This window comes from Notolepis coatsorum (assembly GCF_963971535.1).
Source record: "Notolepis coatsorum genome assembly, chromosome: 17".
NCBI lineage: Eukaryota > Metazoa > Chordata > Actinopteri > Aulopiformes > Paralepididae > Notolepis > Notolepis coatsorum.
Window position 1 is genome coordinate 85,129,124 of NC_140181.1, and position 12,821 is coordinate 85,141,944.

Genomic DNA, 12,821 nt, shown 5'->3' on the forward strand with positions numbered 1-12,821 from the left:
GTTGTGTTTCTATGTATGGATAAACAATGTAAAAAGAATAAATATATAGATATACATATTGTGTTCCTTCCAGATTATTTGCTCTAATTAAGATTAGATTTAAATGTATTGTCATTATACAGCATACAAGTGCAGTACAAGACAATAAGTATGGCATTGCCTCAAGCACCAAGTTGCCATGACAGACACAGTTTCAACAGCTCTGACTCCCACTCCATCTTCTAAATGTCACGGAGCGGCTTAAACGGGCTGCCTGGTTGAGACAAACACACTACCAGAGCAGAAAGGTTATCACGTGATTCCCCTGTAGAGCTCCTACCCCCCCCCCCCCCCCCCCCCATACAACACACATGTCTGTATTCAATCACTGACACCACCTCATCTATAGACAAAAACAGTGAGGCGCATGTTCTACCATTTACCATCATAGCGACTGTGTTCCAGTTCTAGTCAAGTAACGACAACACAAGCAGAACGATAGACATTTTCACATTTAGCAGGAGGCCATGTTTCTCAGTGCTGAGAATCAATAAGAAAAAAAATAGGACTTTTCTGTCATGACAACATAGACATCCGTCACTCACCCCCTACGCCCTTAGGTAGGTGACAAGAGAGAGAGAGAGAGAGAGAGAGAGAGAGAGAGAGAGAGAGAGAGAGAGAGAGAGAGAGAGAGAGAGAGAGAGAGAGAGAGAGAGGAGCAGAGACAGACACAGAGAGAGAGGCAGAGAGAGATAGGAGAGAGAAAGAGCGATAGAGACAGAGAAAGAGAGACAGAGAGAGATGCAGAGACAGACACAGAGAGGGAGGCACAGAGATAGACACACAAAGAGACAGACACAGAGAGAGAGAGAGAGAAGAGAAAGAGAGAGAGGAAGAGAGAGAGAGGAAGAGAGATGAGACAGAGACGGAGAGAGAGAGAGAAACTCTTCAAAACTAGTATCAGGGCGGCCAGTTTATGTTCGACTTCAGCGGTATGAACAAGGGGTGACAACTGATGCAACACACCGAGACTAAATCTGTCCTAAATCGTCGCTCTCCCCGGCTGCCGGACTGATGCCGCCCTCAGTCACTCACTTACAGTGAGAATAGGCGTGCGGTCTGAGAGGAGCAGTCAGTTACAAACACGCATTGATCAAAGTGATGACGCGTCCGCTTTCGCATCAACATTCCATCCCCTCATTACCACAAAGACTCTGCTTTATCCCCCCCCCCCCCCCCCATTACAGCTAGAACAGTACATCAGTACAACAGAGCAACACAAACAGACACAGATAATGAACCTTTTTTGTAGGACCATGTCTTGTGGACCGTCAGTCGTTAGCTCCCATGTGGCTGCTGGTTCCAGACACACGGTGACACTGTGTCTCTGAGCCTGTGTTTATGCTGCCTTGGTTAGTGTTAGGGGGGGGGGGGGTCAGATCTATACTGTATACTGCTAGTAATTTGGCTTTCCTTCGAGAGAAAGAGAGCGAGAGCGAGAGAGAGAGAGAGAGATGGGGGGGAACTCTTCAGATAGATCTCCAAAATGAGGGTAATCCCTAATTGGTTTTAGATCCCATGCAGCAGCGCTGCCTGCTACCATTCCATAATGCTGTTTTGGTTTTTCCACAAGTGTTTATTTCCTTCAGCATCAGGGCCGGGGATGTTATGGTCATTTTGCCTTGAATTACAATCCCACATCTCCTATTATTAGAGAGGCTGCGTTAGCGCCCTATATCTTTGTGAATAGTTTCTTTGGCATTGGTAGTTAACCTTCTTGCAGGGTGTTAACTCATGCTTTTATCCTATCCCTCATACTGGATGAAGGTCACTCTCTCTCTCTCTCTCTCTCTCTCTGCAGAGTGTCTTTCCTCTCTTCATCTTTTCTTTCCTCTCCTCTCCCATCCTCCACCACCACACCAGGCATGGCATGAGTCAGAGAATTTGACACCTCACAAGGAGAGGGATAGAGAGAGAGAGAGAGAGAGAGGGGGGGGGGGGGCAGAGAAATAGAAGATGGAGAAAATGGGATCAATAGCTCTTAGAAAACCTGAGTAACCTGAGAAGTTATGGATTGGATCGGCTTTGCTTACCTGATGAACAAGAGAGTGAGACCATATATAAATATGGCACTGACATTCATCAATGTGCACATATTACAGGGGTCCTGGTGCAGATTTAAGGTAAGATAAGATGAGATGAGATAAATTAAATAAGATTAGATCAAATAAGATAAGATCATAGATCACAAGAACTTCATTACGGTCAGGCTGCAAAACCCCCCCCACTTCCAGTGATGAAGCTAAGCTACGCTAACGGAGCGACTGTTCCCTAAGCTAAATGCACGCACAGAGACAAAAAAGGTATGTATCTTCTTGTCTAACTCCAGGGAAGATGTTAAATAAGCTAATTTCCCAAAATGTTGGAGTTTTCCTTTAAGGGAAATTGTGTCATTGTCGATTTATTCGTAATTGTAAACCTGAAAGATCTTTGATTGAGAAGGACACCAGTATTATGTTTCACTCCTAGTACATTCTGCCTGTACTCCAGTATGTAAGATGTCTGTATAATTTTTCAGAGGTTTCCAGAGGTTATCATCGCATGAAAGGGCAGCAATGTAAACATTTAAAAAGGTATTTTGATATAAAGGGAGGGTATATCACAGCAGACATACTTCCCATGATGCACCAGGATCACCAGCATCATGTTGTCATAGGGACCGACACACCTTCTCCTGTAAACCACATACGATCTCAAGTTTGCCAAGTGGGCCTGTTTGTCTGAGAACTGCATGGACTCTATGCGACTCTACAACAGAACCAGGCACACATTGTGCTGAAACAAAACTAGATATTACGTAAGCTTCACAACAAACTGAGCTCAAATCCAAAAATAGTGCAGTCCTTGTTAAATATTTCAGACACTCAGCAGCTGAAGGGGGCGGGTGAGGGGGGGGTGAAAAGCTTCTCTACCCCCTTGGTCGCCAATGCAAAACACAATCACACATACACACACACACTGATGCAGTCGAACCGATTGAAAAAGAAACCTCCATTTAGTGTACGGCCTCATCCACTGACTATACAGAGCAAAGCGGATTACTGTCACTAAGACAGACCCTTCGCTCGTTCACTTGATATCCAGTATTTACTTCCTCACCAGAGTGGTGCACTTAGCACACACCTATCCTCACTCCTCTTGCCACTTACTGTAGACTTTTACACGTCTGCAAGCTGCTCTATAAAGGGTACAATGCCGGGCTAAATAAATCACGCTCATGAGACTCTTTTGAGAAACACACCAGCAGAGTCATGAGGCCTGTTGTTGGGTTAAGGCTGATAAGCTTAGCAGTCACAGCCCCACACAGGCCTATCTTTTCATAGAGGAGATAGCCTGCGGCCGCGTTGTCAACCATCGGACTCCGACGTGGGGGGAAAGAGAGAGGAGCAAGCGTCACATTTCATTCTAACAAAAAAAAGACTCTTCACGGCCGGGGGAAGATGTTTGAAAAGCAGAGAGGCTGTAAACCCTGCAGCCTAGGAAAGGCTGTGATGATCGGTGGGGAGAAATAACCTTCACACACACACACACACACACACACACACACACACACACACACACACACACACACACCAGTGTGTTCTCATTCGACTGTATTTCATCCAGTCGTACCACGCGGCGCCACACATCATGTGAAAACGTGCTGTAATAAAGAAACAGGTCTGAGCATCGCGGGATCCATTTCAAATCGACAGAGTCGGGAGTGTGGAGAGGAGTTGTAGCCTCGAGAGCCTGTAGTCATTACGATCCTGACAAATACAGGTTAATTGCTGGAATAGGGGTTAATTGCTACAGGGGGTTTCTCTCAAAATACTAGAGAGGAAATTAACACGTGCGTAAGTGACAGCATCTAAATTAATTTGTGACAGAACAGGACTGATTGAGGTGCGAGCTCCACTATTATGAACAAGAATACCAAAACAAAAGAGTTCAATTCTACCGACACATCTACGCATTCAGTATCTTAGGACTCTTTTGCAGTATAGAGTATATAGAGCACCATTCACATTTCCTGTGTGGTTCGCAAGGGTTTATCTCCTCCAGCTCATCTTGCATCCCCTTCCCTGATTGGATTGGATAGAGCCATAAAGATGGTTTTGTTCTGCAGCAACACCGTCCAATTAAGTAAAGCTACTGCCACTGGGCAGCGTTCGCTACACTTGACGACTCCCAAGCTCATTGAGTAAGGTGCCTGTTTCCCCCTCTGCAGGAAGAGCATCTCAGTAGATTATTGGCAGCTCCCAGACGTTGGGAGCAGCATGTGTCAGGGCTGGCTTCTTGTTATTTATGAGGCCCCTCAGTCCTCCCAGGCCCTTCCTCTGCAGCGGCAAGATGCTGCCGGGGTTTCATTATTGAAGAGGCTCTTCCACTTCTTATTAGATCTTTGATTCTAGGAGTGCATTAAGGAATTACATTTGGAAAGCATGTCTGCGTCGCTCTCTCTCTCTCTCTCTTTTCCCCCCCAGTACAGCACAAACAAAGCATATGTATGTAGTCACATGCACAATCATACCCTGACATGTATTGCTACACTTCTGCACAGACGACACACGCACACACAGAAAAAGCTGTAATTCTATTATTCCACTAATCTAATGTAATTCTAAATGAATCTTCATAACTGTTTCTGAAACCCAGCTCTCGTTCATCTCCCCCTGTGGTTTTCTACACGGCCAACCAGTAATGTCTGTTATGTATATATATATATATAAACCTACAGTGTTGCACATAGGAACTGATTCTTCAGAAATCTTTGTTTGAGAAAGTAGAAAAATGAATTACAGATATAACCTAATTAATATGCAGCACTTCTGCTGTCCTGCTGCTTCTCCTGGTCACACAGAGCAGAGTGTATTAGGACTGATATCAGGTGGAAATAGACTGTCTCATATTAAACTCTAGAATAGATACACATGCTGTGCAAGATGCACAAGTATCTCCAGGCAGCAAAGAGCCTTTCTGAATCAATCCAAGTGATCTATTTTAATTACTTTTAATTTTACTGACCCTATTATGCTTATAGCCTCTACTGAGCTATAATTGGTCTCTAATTCAGTGCATCTGGAGGCGTTTTGTGTAGACCTGAGGCATACAGCCTAAACAAAACAACACCATTCAACTAGCTGTACAACTGTAATAAACACTGATCTACAACTGGATAGGCTGTAGATCCAAAGTTGGGTACGAATTATAATTATGCAGACCTTTTAAGTAAGATTAGAGTATGGTGAATTCAGATGTTAACAAGATAACACTCTCATGTCATTAAAAGTCCTCCCCTGAATAACAATGTCCTGACAGCAAACAGTGACTGACAATGACACAAAGGCTGATGTGCTTGGCAGTTGTAGGCCTACTGTGTGTGGGACAGTTTGAGAAATAAACGTCACTGTTCAGCTTAGCTAAGAGCAGAAACGTTTCGAAATACAAAAGGCCTATACTGTAGCCTACTGCTTGAAACACGTCGTCTCGTATCTACAGAAGTTTTGCCAAGTGTATTCTTGTTATACACAGATGAAGTCAACATTACCTGGCACGAGTTAAATGTCAAGCCAAAACATAAAAATGGTAACATTTGAGTTTGGTTTCCCCTCGTGCCCTCGAGTCAACGTGTGTGAAGTCATTAGGCGAGTCTTTCTGTTCAGTGGAAGACAAATGCAATTAAGCGTCTTTGTGAATGATGCTCCTCCTGTCACACGCACGCACACACACACACACACACGCTGCCTCAGTCAGCAGCACGCAGTTCCATCCCTGATTCCTGAGGATGATCTTTGTTCAGCTCAGGACTGGCCTGGCCAGCTGGGTCATTTTTCATTACCATAAAGATGTCTCCAAACAACAGGCCGATTGTCTCCTCGGTCCCAGTAAACTACTGCTGTTGTCCTCCCCACACATCTGTCGACTTTGTGTCGTATGCTATGGACTTATAAACCCAGTGCATGGCATCTTTAATGGTATCATAGACACATACATGTTTTAAATAATTGTATACAAGGCTAGGGCTAACCTGGAAGTGTATAACTAATTGCATAGTCAAGAACATAGGATTTAGACATAACATTTAACATATATTTAATTAGATTGAGATATGGAGAGAGATATTTTGGATGCAAATCCCAGTAGCAGTAGGCCTAACGGCTGTACATTTGTAATTTGTGATAAGTTAAAGAGACAATTGTTTGTTCACAAACGAATGACATATAGGCTGCCGCTTGGTGGGCTTGTATAGGTCCAAATAAATCCCGGTAGAATAATATCCCGTTGCTAATTTAAATAGTTCAGCGCGATCAAGGTAATATAACAACCCGGCTTTACATGAGAGCAATTTCAAGTTGGACATAATCTGGAAAATGTGCCTTGAACACCGTTATAATATACGTATCGTCGTCACCTACCTGTTTCATGCAATGGTCGTACAATTCCCACTAAAATATCCCCATGGATCTTTGTCACTGCCGGGCTTTGTATCCACAACATGAGAGTCCAGTGAGACGGACGACACGGACGGACTCTGCTCTCGGCGCGTCAGAGGAGACAGGAGCGCACTGGGGTTGGGGGGGCGACGCTGGAGCGAGATGCGGTTCCAAAACAATGACCGAGCGACCAGCCTGTTATCGAGTCACCTCACCACTAACACTAACCGAGCCAAACCAAACGCAGAGAGCTACCCGTGTCCCGTGTCGTGTGGCTAAACAATATTTTGCCCAACTAACCTAACAACCGCCTTCTAGCAGCTCCGCGCCCCCCTGGTGTGATCTCTACCACTGGGACCTCTATCTAATTTGATGCCGGGTATATCAAATGGACAAATTCAGTTTATGGTGGCATGATGACCGAGGAAATTATATTTGCTTATAAACAATCAATCTGTTCCAAATCATTGCCACTCTTATAGTAGGCTATGAATTTAACAATTTAGACGTTGGCTGATCACCATTATTGATTTGGGACGGTATACTCAAACGTGAACATTCATTGCGATTTGCATGTTGTTATTGTTGAAAAAGCAATGGTTGTCTTTTATTGATGGATTCACACATATTTTAAATAAATAACTTAGACATCAAGAACCCCACTGCTTATGTGTGGTTGCCATGGTCCTTTTTCTTAAAAATAAAAATTATTATTTATTTTTTTAGAGCTGTCATGTTATCTATCTTTGCCATATTCATACTGGTCTACATTGCCAATGCCAAGTGTATATACAGGTTTAAAGTATCGAGCCGTTTTCAAATAATAAAAGCATGGACAAAATTGGTAGCATAATTATACAAACTGAAGGTCTTATACGAATCCCTTTGAAGTTCTGAGAGCGCCAGGGGTTGTAATTTGCTCTCATATACTGCCCTCTAGCGGCTGCATCTCGATACTGCAGCTGATTGCACTTGACTATACGGTTTATTATTCAGCTATGTCAGATGGTTATGTATATTTATAGCAATGTTATTGCAATCGTATTTACTCAACAATAATCCATCAATAATATTATCCTTGATTATAAGCCAAATATGCCTAGGTCTGCTGGTTGACATTCATCATCCTATGTGGTCCAAGTTCCAACTGTGAAGGTAATCATTTATTAATATCATGCAATGGCATGCATTTCTATTTCCATTACACACAAACGAAAGAGATGCTGTGATGAATTATCACCCAACTAAACGGTTCATTACAATGTAGACTGTGCAGCGTGACAGTCAAAGTCAAACACCACCCGCTGTTCTCTGTCAGGGGTGTGGCGGTGTAATTTGAGAATGACGTCTCCTCCATCTATTTCACAAATTATTTCAATTGTTTTTTTTCAGGTATTTCTCATGCGGCGGACATTTTTCACCGGTGGCCTGCGTCCCATACCGCCTTGACATCATTACATCCTACGACCTATTAACCTTATTGTTTCGGTCACTGATCTCTCATGTGACTCGAGTTATCTTCATCTAGATGTGAATGTGACTCTGTTTACTAGGGTTCAGCAAAATAACCGATAAGCTCTCTTGCGTCGTACAGCCTATAAATCAACACGGTGGATATTCAGGAGATAATATCACATGGCTTTTCAGTGTAATCATTTATAATTATGTAGCCTATATTTGTTTTCCCCCTTTTTTTTATTTTTTTTTTTCAAACAGGTCACTTATGATGAGGGGTTTCTTCATACAGCTGTTTATCTGTAGCAGGAATGAAAAGAGATACAGTACAATCATATAATCTGATTACATCAACCCATCTGTAGCAGTGAGTGAATAAATAAACTATAGGCTTCAGGCTGAGAGCATTACATTATTCTATTGCACTGTTGTGATGGACCCCCCCCCCCTCCCATGCACACTGTCCTCTTTGAATAACAATGGAAGTTAAAACACTTTGAACCGTGAGATGAGGACTTATAGCCTCACTATGTTCCTTGTTGCCTACTAAAAAAATCATCATTGATTTTGGTCGACTTCACAAACCTTAACATCATGAGACTTTCTTAGATTCACCTTGATGGCCTACCCAAAGCTGTAAAGGAATGTGAATCCCTACCCACATTCAAAACTGCTCTTAAAGAGCACCTACAGGAGGCTGCAATTCGAAACTGGCCACCGTAAATGCCCAAACCCCCCACCACCTCCTAATAGACAGTCTCCTCCCCACTGCATGTATATATTCTCTCCCCGCCGTATGTATATTTCTCTCCCACCCACCCACCCCCTCCTAATGTACAGTCCCCTCCCCATCATATGTATTATCAGGATCTATGGGTAACAGTACTGTATATTTGAATACCGTTTATGTCACAAATGTATCAGTACTAAATACCTGTATGTCCCTATGCCATAAATGTCATGTATGTTGTGTATGTCATAAATGTCGAAATGTCGAAAGACAAACGGCTTTCTCTGGTCTGCATCCACTTAACAATTGTGTGTATTGAGCCGTACTGTATTGTACCTGTTAACATAATTTGGCTATAGGGTGACAATAATGTGGTCAAGAGGCATGGTTTCTATCTTGAGCCTGAACTGGCGTGGTTTCTTTTTATTCACATGGAAAGAGCAGCAGTAACATACATGTTCTTCTCTCACTGAGAGACGTTGGGGGAGAGAACGAAATGGGACTTTTATACTCGCCACAAGGTGGAGTACCTGGGTGGCTCCGCCTAGAGCGCCCTCTAGTGGGAACAGATATATATGCAACTAGACAGTCACTGGTGGAGGCAATTATATATGCAGGTAAACAGTTACTAGTGTAAACAGCCATATGTACAGTTAGACAGTTACTAACAATCCTACACAGAGCCTCTGATCTCAACACTCCCACTTAGGGGCATTAGCATACTGGCTGACTTCTGGGAAAAACATTTAACAAAGGAAATAATATACTCCCAAAAACATCCATAGGGTATCAATATCTTCACATTAAACATGACCTTTGCAAATCCCTTCAATTTTAAACTTGAAATTTGAAACAGGCTCTCTCATAGTATCTATTACTCTGTCGTCCATTGGACAGTAAACCGGTGTCATTCTTTCTTATCTGATGACATACAATTAAAACTCTTGACTTGACCTGATGAGATGATATTATTTATAATGACATGTTTACATCTATATTGACATATTGGGTTCCTAGTAATCACAATGGTCCCCTGTTTGTCCTCATAAACAACAGTCTCCATATATACAAAATGTTCATCATTTTAAACGGTTTTGACAGAACGCCCATTCTTCAAAAACACCATATTCGGTATAGAGGATACATTTCAATTACCTACTGCATTTTAAGCAATACATTCATAACCTTATCTTCATCACTTCGAGCAGTTGCTCTAGACACATTTTGCATTGTCATAGCTAGAAACATATACTCAGCTTCACAGGCTGATAGTATCACTGTAGGCTCTAAGCCCTTAAACCTTTGTTGTGGGAGATTAATAATATAATAATGAGCAATAACTTGTTCTGAGTCCAAAAGTTGAAATAAGGAAATAGAAAATAGATTTAATTCCTCACATAGATCAATTGATAAGGAATGCACAGTTGAAGATCAGACCATGTAAACAAATGTCCGATCACCAAGTGAGGACGATCTCTCGTCCCCCAAGACCGTTAATACAAAATTAATATATACATATGACGTGGAAGGAACTGGAACATCACTCTGAGGATTGGCTGAAATGACTATTATGGCTGCTTTACAAGGAAAACAGAGCGGATCCCATAACAATGTCACTTATGGCCTTATAGCAAGGATCAACATAGATCATAACCAAATTGTTTTGACTGGCTAATGTGTGCTTCTCTTAAAGAGAAACATACTACGTTGATATCTGATGACAGCGCCCTCTCATACAATACCACAATGGTATGATAATATATTTCCACAACACCTTTGTTGTCTTTTCTGAAACACCGCTGTCCGACTGCAGCACCTCTGGGATAACGAAAAACATATTTTTGACGTTGTTCAATGATTCTCTGTGGGGTCAACAAAAATACTATGACACTCTTACTCACTACAGAACATAGGTCAGGGCGAGTACAGGTTGTCCAACAGAGTGAAGCTACCCACAGTTTATCTATACATTTCTTACTTCAGTCAAAAACATGTCAGGACCTTTTCCCACATATCTCATCTGGGATATTTTTACACAGTTGGCAGACTGTTCGAAGTCCATACCTATAAAATGGTTTAACCTGCCTAGGTCTTTCTTTTGTGGTCTGGAGCGATGATCAAATCCTCCACTTCTGTATTTTAAACATAGATCCTCTTTTGTATTTAAACATTGAATCACCTCTGTACTTTAACATGGGGTTAAACATAAGATCCATTTCAGTATTTTATACCTGGTAACTCATCCACCTCTGTACTTAAACATGGGACCAAACATATGGCTCATTTCTTCAGCATTTAATACATTTTCTATGAACCATACTTTGTATTTACCGTGGTCTTCAATACCCTCCTGGATCGAATACAACCATTTCCCTCCCACTGTCTGTCTGCCCTCTGGTAACTTGGTTGAATACACCCATTTTCCTCCCACTGTATGTCTGCCCTCTTCGGGGGACAATGTGGCCTCCTTAAAATATTGTCCTCATCGTCACTCCCTTTCCTGGCATAGTCTGGCATATTCTGGGGGTTTGTGTTCCCTTGGGGAATACCTCCCACTGCTTGGGGCACTTGACGTCACCCTCAGGTGCTCCTCATCATCGCCCTCTGGGGGTTGCTGACTGTCTGTCTGCACAACTGTACTAAGTACACTGGGGTGATGTGTTTCTGTTACTTTCTACACACCTTGCTCTGGAGTCCAGCTCTGGCTCCTCTGTCTGTGTCTCGCTCTCACAGGTTGTCTTCATGTCAAACTTGACTAGCATGTGTTTCTGCACTCTCTCGTTACCGGGGTGATAAACTAGGAAAGCAGGACTTCCTCTGTCGTGTCCTACGAAAAATCCCTTTACATCCTTGGACTTGGGTTTTCCCCTGTCCTGCAGGTACGCATAACACACTGATCCAAATCGGTGCATTCTGGCTAGATTACAGTTCTTTCCTGTCAGCGCTGTATGCCCGGCTGTATGTCGGGTGGTGCCCGAGTGCTTATTAAAGCACCTGTTTCTGGTGTAAGCGGCTTCTTGCACCGCATAATGCCACAGGCTCTTTGGTAAATTACTATCTGCTAGCTTACACCTAGCCATTTCGAAAAGGGTGTGCCATTCCCTCTCTGCCACCCCGCTCTGGTGTGTGGGATATGGACGTGACGTCTCGTGTCTTATCTTATACCTTCTCAACAGTGATTGGAACTCTCTGTTTGTGAACTCGGTTTCGTGGTCGGACCTCAAACATCTTACTGTACCATAAGGGGCTACGTCTGCCAGGAATTTTTCTGTGGCCTGGAGTGTGTCACTCTTTTCTTTGATAAAGTAAACAAACACTGCCCCTGTACACACGTCTGTAAAGGACTGTACATATATATCTAAAACCTCCTATGGACTCGTTGCTTACTGGGCCTGCTAGGTCCATGTCAACTAGTGCAAGTGGTACCCTTACTCTGTCTGTGGGATTTCTGTATCTCATTTGGGTAAACTTCCCCGTTTTGCATATTGCACAATTTTTATCAGGTCTACGCTTCTCCCCTTCAATGTGCATGCCCTCTGACACTACTTGCAGTTTCAGTAAATCCTCGTAATTACAATGATCCATAATCTCGTGCCACGTCTGAATATCGTGACTGGCCGTCCCGCTACACACATCATCATTATCATTACACTGGTCGTTGTCATTACACTCGGTTTTCAGATAAAATATTCTCTGGTACATCTTTATGTCAAACCGGGTACCGTCAGGTTCTACAAGAGAATGTTTACCTTTGTCGAAGAATACCTTGGCGCCGCTTGCAGTAGCAGCTATTACAGAGAATAGTCCTTGTGGGAACGATGGTACGTATAGAGCGTTTTTTAGCGTCACCGTACGCCGGCGCCCCTTGCTGTCCGTGAGGCATACCTGTGCGTCTCCCCTCTCTTGTGCCAATCCGTAGATGCGTCTACCGTCCACCAGCTCCATGCAGTGCCTCTCCGGGTGGAAAGTGTCGTCAAAGTTCTTGAACCGACTCGTGTCGTTGATGACATGGGACGATGCGCCCGTGTCCACGATCAATCCCCTTCTCTGGGCCCGCTGCAACTGGGCCGGTCCGGCGATGCCCGCCGTCCGTGCTCCAAAAGCGCAGTCTTCTTGTCCCGTTATCCTCCGGGCGTCGTCGCCGCCATTGATTCTCCGGGCGTCGTCTCGATTCATCTCAC

General features: G+C 43.3%; 1 protein-coding gene across 1 annotated transcript in view; it reads right to left on the reverse strand.

Annotated features, from left to right (window-relative positions):
* Positions 1 to 6,565, reverse strand: part of LOC311243574 (poly(rC)-binding protein 4-like) — a 56,063-nt gene extending 49,498 nt beyond the window's left edge. Inside the window, exon 1 of the mRNA XM_084332842.1 lies at positions 6,438 to 6,565. The gene's annotated coding sequence lies outside the window, so the exon portion shown is untranslated. The remainder of the gene's footprint in view (positions 1 to 6,437) is intronic.
* Positions 6,566 to 12,821: the final 6,256 nt, after the last annotated feature.